The sequence below is a fragment of the Arachis ipaensis genome, chromosome B10 (assembly GCF_000816755.2).
Source record: "Arachis ipaensis cultivar K30076 chromosome B10, Araip1.1, whole genome shotgun sequence".
In the NCBI taxonomy this organism is placed as follows: Eukaryota; Viridiplantae; Streptophyta; class Magnoliopsida; order Fabales; family Fabaceae; genus Arachis; species Arachis ipaensis.
This window is the reverse complement of record NC_029794.2, coordinates 112,849,646-112,860,116: the sequence shown is the minus strand read 5'-3', so window position 1 is coordinate 112,860,116 and position 10,471 is coordinate 112,849,646. Positions and strand designations below refer to the sequence as shown.

The following is a 10,471-nucleotide window of genomic DNA, read 5'->3' as shown; positions in this document are numbered from 1 at the left end:
TATTTTAAAATTTAAAATAAAAATAAATTCAAAATAATTTTAATAATGGAGACAATTAATAAAATTAGTGGGGGCATCTATTATATATACTCATATTAAGTAAAGGAATTACAAACTCTTGTGGGAACACTTGTCCCCAACCTCTTAAACGTGGATCTGTCTTTGTCTACAAAGATGGCTAGACGGTAAGTCTATGTTGGATATCACTCATAATTACATGGTATTCTGGATAGTATCCCTATGAATTACCTAAATGTTCAAACAGCAAGAACAGTGAAAAATATAATTGGAATTCTGGAAGAGGTGGAGGACCCATGGTAGATGGAACCTTAAAGAGTAACTTTCTAAGGGCGACGATCGACGTAACCAAACCTTTCTAAAGTGGGTTTTGGCTCAACATAGGCAATAATTCAACGAAATGGATGGACTTTAGGTATGAAAGACTCCAGGATTGTCAATGCTTCAAATGTGACATAATCGGCCACGAAAAAAAAAAAGAAATTGCAACAAACTAATTGCCATGGTATGCTAGGATCCCACCATACCAAAATACAATGGCGGGATAAGAGAAATCGGCTTAAGACCTCTCTCAATTAGTGAACATGGAGAACCAATGAGAGTTGAGGACAACATCAGGGAGTGCAAGTAGTGGTGCATGCAAAGCTAGTTGAGGAGGAAGAGAGTGAGAACCAACATGACTCAAAGGACAGTACAAAGAACCAGCAGTTACAAGGCAAGTCTGAGGAAGTTTATTTTGAAAGATTGAGAATACAAGAAATAGGGGCTAGAGACTGCAATATGTTGGAATTTTCTCAGAATTCCTTAACCAAAGATTATCTATGTTAAATCATTAAGAAATAAAGTACTTGAATGCGAAAGCGTACCTGAATTCATAAATATGAATCATGATTGGAATTAGAAATTAGAAATCAGAAATTGAGGGAAGGATTGTCTCAGTCTTCCTCAACCAAAACCTTCTATATCCCTATAAGGGCGGTCGAATTGCAACTTTTCTGATGGAAAAAGAGTTGCTGAGACGACTTTGGTATATTGGGGACCGAAACCCTGAAGTCACTATTTATATTTGAGCATGGTACCCATTAAACTCTAAAACCCAAATAAAACTAGTATCTAAAGTCCAAAAGATAATATCTGGTTTTATTCTCATTTAATTCCAAATCAAAAGTAATTATGACTTATTCAATTTAGCATTTATAACAATAAACAAGATCATCATTAAATAAATCATTTAATTTGAAATAGCATAATTTGTGACCCGCTTGGGCTATCCATATATTCTTTCTTGACATAATCACATCTTATAAACTTTATGTGCGAATCTGAATTCTATTTTCCTTATTACTTTAACAATCTGGTCCGTCTTGTAAGACCCGGTTAATTAATGGCTAATTAACCCATAAATGAGAATTTATTCTAGAAAGCCAAAAATGTTATTCTTATGGCTAAATGTGATAGAGGAGTTTGAGATGAGAATTTTGGTACCAATTTTATAGAAAACGGACCAAGATTAGACCGAACGGGCCAAACCGGGCCAACCAGACCCAAAGTGGACCCTTGGCCCAACTAAACTAAACCAAAACCCTAGTTTTCAGCACACTCTCTCCTCACAACACTCTAATTCACGCTGAAATTGATATGGAGGGGGGAAGAACACTCTCTCAAGTTCTCTCCCTTGGTTGATCTTCAAACCACCATAACTTTTGATCTAGAGCTCCGATTGCCGCACCGTTTGCGGCCACGCATTTACCGCGGAGAGCTCTACAAAACCCATACAATCAATCTTAAGGTAAGCCACATTTTGCTCTTCGAATTTCCAGCCTTGTTTTCGAGTTTCATGGATGAAATGTTGAGATTTTGGGCTCTTTGATGTTATAGGACCCAACTTTCTTGAAGGAGAAGGTTAATCTTGTCTCTTTGGACCTTGGGTGTGGTAAGATTCTCAACCCTAGTGTAATTTGTTATTCTATGATGTTGGGTATTGAGATGTTGTGTATGGGTATGATGATTGTGGCTTAGGTTGTGTATATGTGAATATTGGAGCTTGATTGGTGATTTTGGAAAGCTTGGGAGAGGGTTTTGTGTGATAAAATCTATTCTTAGAGGTGTTGAGATCTTGAGAGCTTGTGGACAAGTGGTTTGGAAGTGCTCCGATTGAGCTAGGAAAATCGGCTAAGGTATGGTTTCGGTTTCTCGTATCTAATATGTAATGTGGTAGGAAATACTTAGGCTAGAGGCCCTAAGATAGGCATTGAATTGATGATGTTGTTGATTGGTTGAGATATATGATGTGACCATATATGTGATTATGGATATTGATGCCTTAGTTGTGTGATGTATGAGAAAATGCATGTTGTGATATATGCTTGATGAATGATTAAGGTTGAATTGGTGGGTGGTACCATGTTGATGGTGAGTATGATGATGATTATGTATAATGATGGTTGATTGGAAATGGTATTATTAGAAATTGGGATGAGGAAGGATGTATGATATGATATTGTGTTTGTCCTTTAGCCATTTGATTGAGAAGTATTAAAATGGTTGGATGTGGTTTTGGGAATTTTGGTAAAGTGTCAATGTGTGAGTTAAGGATGGCTTGATGTTGATTTTGGTACATTTTGATTGATTTCAAAGAAAAGGGATGAAATTGGCATGTTTTGATTGATTTTGAAAAGAGTTGAAAGTGGCTTGTTTTGAAAATGGCACTTTGTGGTTTTGTATGAAAATATAGTTTTTGGACATACTTTGACGGGACATAATTTGGACTACGGATCTCTGTTTTGTGCCAAATTTGTTTAAAAATGAAATTGGATCCGGGATGTCCATGCCGTTCGAAGAACGGGTGAAAAACAATTTAAAATGAGAAAATTATGTCCGTCGGAAGATTGGGGGTTGAATCTGTAAATTCTGCAGCTTTTAACTTAGAAAATTTTTAGCAGAAGAACTCCGCGCGTAGGCGCACTTGGTGCATACGCGCCGTTCTTTGAAAAAGCACCATACGCGTGGTGTGCGCGGGCACGTTGATGCGCTGCACCAAATGCCCAGCTATTTTCCCGAGAGTTGTGCCAGTTTTGTGCCTGGGGAGCAAGAGCACCCACGCGTACGCGTGGTTGACGCTTGCGCGTCGTTTGGCTATTTTTCAACCCGCGCATTCGCGCGTATGACGCTTGCGCGTCGATGAGTTTTGTGGCCATCCACGCGTGCGCGTGGAGTGCGCGTACGCGTGGCCCTGTTTTCATCTCAAAGTTGATTTTTGAGTTTTAAAAGTCAAATTTCATACTTCTAAGCCTCCGATCTCACCACTTATGTCTTAAATCATTATAATATGCCTAGCAATGAGAGAATGGGCTAGTGAATGTGTTAACTTGCGAGTGAAGCAAGGGAAAATGGGTGATCATTGAGGATCAAAGATGATTATGTGAGATGCGGAGGATGGCGGTAGAAGTGCTTGTTATGCCATGGGCCGAAGTGCCGTAATTGTTAATGAATTGGCTGGTTATGGATTTAACCGTGAGCCGGATGGCTCGATTATTGCCGTGTTACGGCGGAGCCATGATTATGGCTAAGTGTAAATGCATATATGCTGTTGAATGAATTGTGAATGTTTGCACTTCCACCATCAGAGATGAGGGTTTCCTTGGGAGGAAGCAGTGGCTAGCCACCACGTGCTCCAGGTTGAAACTCGAAGCTCTTTCGACCCTATGTCGTAAGTGTGGCCGGGCACTGTGAAAGCCCGGATGAGCTCGCCCCCGTAAATATTCACCAGTGAGGGTGATGGATATGGATCATGATTATGATCAAGTTTATGATGAGTATAACTCGAGTTGGGGATGCGCGACAAAGGGACAGTCCAAGGTTAGCTACCAGGACTTGTCGGGTTGGCTCTATAACTGACAGATGATATCATCAGCCACTAGGGACAGGCATTCATCATATGCATACTACATGAATTGTTTGAGATTGCCTATTTGACTGCAAATTACTTGCTAATTGTCTAAATGCCTTATCTGTTCCTAATTGTAAATCTCTTGTCTGTGTGAGGTTTCTCGCTGAGGCATGCTGGAGACTTCTGGATTATCGAAGATCCTTGTTCTCGGGACTCTGTTTTGGTTTATATATCTTGTTTAGATACTTTTATCTCCATTAAACAATATAAACTGTGATGAGTCCTCTTATGGGAGATTTTTGGAGAATAGGTTCTCTGTTTTTGTGTCCCTTTAGGTTTCCTTTGGAGTTTCCTTATTTTATTATATGTATATATTACTATGCTCGGACCGGTTATCTTCGCAACCGGATTTTGAGTCTTGATATTCCTGTTTTTGACACTCCCTTGTATATATATAATCTCGCGTTAGCTTATCCCTGTTCGTTACGTTATCGATCGGAGTGTTGCGCTTTCGAGTTATGATTTTTGTTTACCCTCTTTCTACAAAGGCTCCTAGCTATAATCAATCATTCATACTACTATACATACTAAATTTTTGTTTTAGAGGTCGTAATACCTTGCCATCTCTGAATTATGACTTAAGCATAAAACTCTGTATGGTAGGGTGTTACATTATGGTATCAGAGCAGTTTGTTCCTGTAGAGCCTGAGGAATAGACTGACTATGCTTCTGTGCATTCTCTGTATGTGTGTTATGTGCTGTTAGTATATCTACTTGATATAGTTGGCATAAACGTTCATGAGCATGCATTTGGGACTTTGAAGCACTAAACTTCCGATATTGAGACTGATCAACTTAATATCGATTGTTTGGTGTGTATAGGAACCAGATGGCGTCTCGTGTACGTGGTAGAGGCCGTGGGAGAGGTCGTACTAATGCTCGTGCGCTAGAGATTAACCCTAATGACCCGGTGAACTTTATGACTGCGTTGGAGAACATGGCTGATGCTATGCAAGCCACTGCTGAGGCCCTCGGTCAACAGATGAACAACCATGGAAATGACAGAAATGGAGCTCAGGGACCAATGGAGATCAGAACTTTCGCTGTGTTGGTGAACAAGTGTGGGGTTGCTGAAGAGTGTGTGAAGAGGGCAGCCACTGAGAAAGGAAGTCACAAAGGATCATTTTCACAGAACCGAGGGAAGAGCTTTACACCTAGAGGTCCGCCTTTCAAGAGGGGAGGTTCCTTTAGGAGGCCCAACAACAACAACTCCCAAGGGAAAAGGTTTGGGAAGCAGCCTCAGAATGATCAAGCTTGTACTAGGTGTGGAAGTCACCATCCGGGAGCACCATGCAAGGCCAGATGGGGTTTGTGCTACAATTGTGGAAAGGCGGGGCATAGAGCCGTAAGTTGTCCGAAGCAGCAGAAGCAAGGTGCTGGGAAAGCACAACAGACCGGTCGGGTGTTCACCACCTCAGCTAGGGGTGCATAGGGATCCGAGACACTCATTCGAGGTAACTGTGAAATGGCTGGTCAAACTTTAAATGCTTTATTTGATTCGGGAGCATCGCATTCATTCATTGCATTTGAGAAAGCCCATGAGTTAGGATTGAAGATCGTAACCTTAGGATCAGTGGCGGAGCTTCACTCAGACAAGGGGGGCCATGGCCCCCCCAAACTTTTTATAAAAAAATTAGTAGTACTTCATTAAAAATGAAAAATAGTTCAATTGGTTTAAATGTTTTACTATAACTTGAAGTATCCAAGTTCAATTCCCATCTCATACGTTTATTGTATAATAATTTTTAGTGAGTGGGCCTTTGTTAACTTCACAACACATCAAAATTAAAAGATAAAATCAAATCAAATAAAAAAAATTATCTAACAAAAAAAAAAATAAGAATAACAAAAATCATCTAATAATCAAATCAAATAAAAAGAATCATCTAATAAAATAAAAGATATCTAATAATCAAATCAAATGAAAAAAGATAACTATGACAATGAAGAGTCATAATCTCCAAATTTTTTATAAAAAATTAGTAGTACTTTTTCAAAAAATAAAAATAGTTCAATTGATTCATATATTTTACTATAACTTAAAGTACCCAATTTAATTCTCATTTTTTGTTTTTATTGCACAATAATTTTTAATTTTAAACATTAAAAATATTTTGGATTTAGACTAAATTGGGTGAATTTTTGTTGACTTTCACAACACATCAAAATTAAAAAATAAATTCAAATCAAATAAAAAATTTATCTAACAAAAAAAGATAAGAATAAAAAAAATCATCTAACAAGCAACACTCTCTCTACTTTTGAATTTAAATGAAAAAATTAGGTATTTTTTATTTATTTAATTTAATATTATTTTATATTTTATTATTTATTTAATTTAATTTTTTATATGATAAAAATATTATAATATTTAATAAGTATTGATATTATTGTATTTTGATAAATTTATAAAAAAAATTCAATAAATATTATAAATTTTAATATTTATCCTTCTAACTTTTTTTTTACATATTTTACAGAATATATATTCAAATTTTTATAGAAAATAATGATGAAAAATCAAAGAATTGATGCATTTTTTAAGAGGAAGGCTAATATTCAAGAAGGGAAACATATAACTTCTACAATATCAATACCTGTAGATAGTTCTTCTACTATAATGAATCACGAAGAAAGTGAGATACAACCTTCAAAAGTTCAAAGAGTTGCATCTGATGAGTTTGATCTTAATTCTTTGGAACGAGACCCTGGAAAACGGCTTCAAATTTGGCAATATCACCCAAACCAGAGAGATGAGGTTAGACAAGCTTATCTTAAATGGGGTCCATATCAAAAGCATCTTGACAATTATCCTCTATCTAGTACGAAGCATCCAAGACGATTTCAATATGCTTGGTTTGGTATTTTTCCTTCATGGTTAGAGTATTCACCTTCTGAAGATGCTGCATATTGTTTATTTTGTTATTTGGTTAGCAAAAAACCCAGTGGACGTAATGGGTCAGATATTTTTATTAGTAAAGGGTTTAGAAATTGGAAAAAAGTTAATGATGGAAAGAATTGTGCTTTTCTTAAACATATTGGAGATCCTTGCTCACCACACAATAATGCAGTTGGAGCATGTCTAGATTTATTGAATCAGGCAAGTCACATCCAAAATGTAATTGAAGATCATACTTTTGAGGAAATTCAAAAGAATCGATTGTGTCTAAAATCCTCCATTGATGCAACTCGTTGGCTTACATTTCAAGCTTGTGCTTTCAGAGGCCATGATGAGACTCCAGAATAAAAAAATCGAGGTAATTTTCTTGAAATGATAAAACTCATAGCATCTTACAATGATGAAGTTGCAAGAACTGTGTTAGAAAATGCTCCATATAATGCTAAATATACTTCACATCAAATTCAAAAAGAAATCTTGCATATACTCTCAAACAAGGTGAGAAAGCATATTTGTGAAGAAATTGGAGATTCCAAATTTTGCATTGTAGTAGATGAAGCTCGTGATGAATCCAAAAGAGAACAAATGGCACTTGTTTTGAGATTTGTTGATATACATGGTTTTATTCAAGAGCGTTTTCTTGATCTTGTACATGTCAAAGATACTACATCATTAACTCTAAAACAAGAATTGTGCGGCATCCTTTCTCGACATGGTCTTGATGTCTCTAATATTCGTGGTCAAGGATATGATGGCGCCAGCAACATGAGAGGAGAATGGAATGGGTTACAAGCATTATTCTTAAAAGATTGTCCTTATGCTTATTATATCCACTGTTTTGCTCACCGATTACAACTTGCATTAGTTGCTGCATCAAGAGAAGTTATTCCTGTGCATCAGTTTTTTCAAAATTGACTTTTATCATCAACATCATTTGTTCTTCTAGTAAGCGACATGATGAGTTACATGCTGCCAAGACAGATGAAATTGTCCATTTATTAGAGATTGATGAACTTGAAACTGGTAAAGGGGAAAATCAAATTGGTACTTTGAAACGAGCAGGTGATACTCGATAGAGTTCTCATTTCTCTTCTGTTTGCAGTTTGATAAATATGTATGGTGCAACGTTGACTGTTTTACAAAAGATTATTGTTGATGGATCAACTTATTCTCAGTGTGGTGATGCAGATAGTGCTTACAATACCCTGACCTCATTTGAGTTTGTATTGATCTTGCATTTGATGAAAGATATGATGGGAATAACTGATATTCTTTGTCAAGCTTTACAAAAGCAGTCTCAAGACATAGTTAATGCTGTGCAACTAGTTCATTCGACAAAAACATTTATCCAAAGCATGAGAGATGACAGATGGGAGGAATTATTAAAAAATGTGAAATCATTTTGTGAGCAACATGATATTCTAATTCTTGATTTAACTGCTTCTTATGTTGCAAGGCAAGGACGCTCGCGTCACCAAAAAGATCATATTACAGTTGAGCATTATTTTAGAGTGGAGATATTTTTAGTCACAATTGATAAGCAATTACAAAAGTTAAATAGCAGATTTAATGATCAAGCAATGGATCTACTAAATCTGAGCTCTACTCTCATGCCTAAGGATGCTTACAAAAATTTTGACATTGCTAAGATTTCTACTCTTGTTGATAGCTACTATCCCGAAGACTTTACTGAACAAGAGAAGATTAATTTGCCTTTTCAGTTTCAGCATTTTATTCTTGATGTTCGTCAGCATCCAAAAATGAAAAATTTGTCAACTATTCATGAACTGTGTAGATGTTTAGCAGAAACAAAAAAGTCAAAAGTGTATTACTTGATTGATAGATTGATTCGTCTGATATTAACTCTTCCAGTTTCTACAGCTACTACAGAGCGATCATTTTCAGCAATGAAAATAATAAAGACAAGGTTAAGAAATAAGATGGAGGACGACTTTCTTGCGGATAGTTTGGTTATTTACATTGAGAAAGAAATTGCTGAAAAGTTTAGTTCTGACTCAATTATTGAAGATTTTAAGTTATTAAAAACTCGAAGAGTACCATTATAAACTATTTTATATTTTTTATCTGTAGAATTATTTATTTATTATCTTATTAGTAACAAACTTAAAGAATAATTATATTTATAAATTTTATTTTGATATAAATATTATTATTAGATTTTTATGTTAAATTTCCGGCCCCCCCAAAATTTTGGTTCAAGCTCCGCCACTGCTTAGGATATGACCTAAAAGTGTATAACGCTACCCATGAAGCCATGGTAACTAGGCTAGGATGCCCGAAAGTTTCGTTTAGGTTCAAGCAGCGTGATTTTGTCCATAATTTAATCTGCTTACCGATGATCGGTCTTGATCTTATCTTAGGATTGGACTGGTTATCTGAGAACCATGTCCTGCTTGATTGTTCTACAAAGTTGGTGTACTTTATGCCGGAAGATACAGACGGGCCGGTCGTGGTGAATAATTATTACTCGAATTCGATGATGGTGAACTGTTCTAGAATCGAATGTCAGGGTATCCTGTTGTTAACCGCTGGTGCCTGGTGTTTCGGGTGATGATCAAAGGTTGGATCAAATTCCGGTAGCGTGTGAGTTTCCGGAAGTGTTTTCCGATGATATTGAGGAATTTCCACCTAACCGAGAGGTCGAGTTTGCTATTGAGTTGGTGCCTGGGGCGGGACCAATCTCAAGTTCTCCTTATAGAATGTCACCGTTAGAGATGGCCGAGCTAAAGTCCCAATTAGAGGAATTGTTGGGTAAGAACTTTATCCGACCAAGTGTTTCCCCGTGGGGTGCTCCAGTGTCACTGGTAAAGAAGAAAGATGGAAGTATGCGGCTCTATGTGGATTACAGGCAGCTGAACAAGGTCACCATAAAGAATAAGTACCCATTGCCGAGAATTGATGATCTCATGGATCAGTTACAAGGAGCTGGGGTTTTCTCCAAGATCGATTTGCGATCCGGTTATCACCAGATAAGGGTGAGGGGTGAGGATATCCCTAAGACCGCTTTCAGGACTCGTTATGGTCATTGCGAGTACACTGTAATGTCTTTTGGGTTGATGAACGCTCCTGCAGTATTTATGGATTACATGAATAGAGTGTTCCGTCCGTTTCTGGATAAATTCGTTGTTGTCTTCATTGACGACATACTAATTTACTCCAAGACTGAAGAGGAGCATGTGGAACACTTACGGACCGTGTTGCGAATTTTAAGGGAGAAGAAACTCTATGCGAAACTGTCTAAGTGTGAGTTCTGGAAGAGTGAGGTGAAGTTTTTGGGTACGTGGTGAGTAAGAAGGAAATAGCCGTAGATCCAACTAAGGTGGAAGCTGTGATGGATTGGAGGCAACCTACCACAATAACGGAGATAAGAAGTTTTCTGGGTTTAGCTGGCTATTACCGAAGGTTCATCAAAGGATTTTCGCAATTAGCTTTGCCGTTGACAAAGTTAACCCGCAAAGACACTCTGTTTGTTTGGACTCCTGATTGCGAGGAGAGCTTTCAGGCATTGAAGAAAAAGTTGACCACTGCACCTGTGTTAGTGTTACCTGAGCCGAACGAGCCTTTTGAGGTGTACTGTGATGCCT

The 10,471-nt window shown here is 37.3% G+C and overlaps 1 pseudogene; it reads left to right on the top strand.

Moving 5' to 3' along the window:
• LOC107620888 lies at window positions 6,480–8,932 on the top strand (annotated as a pseudogene).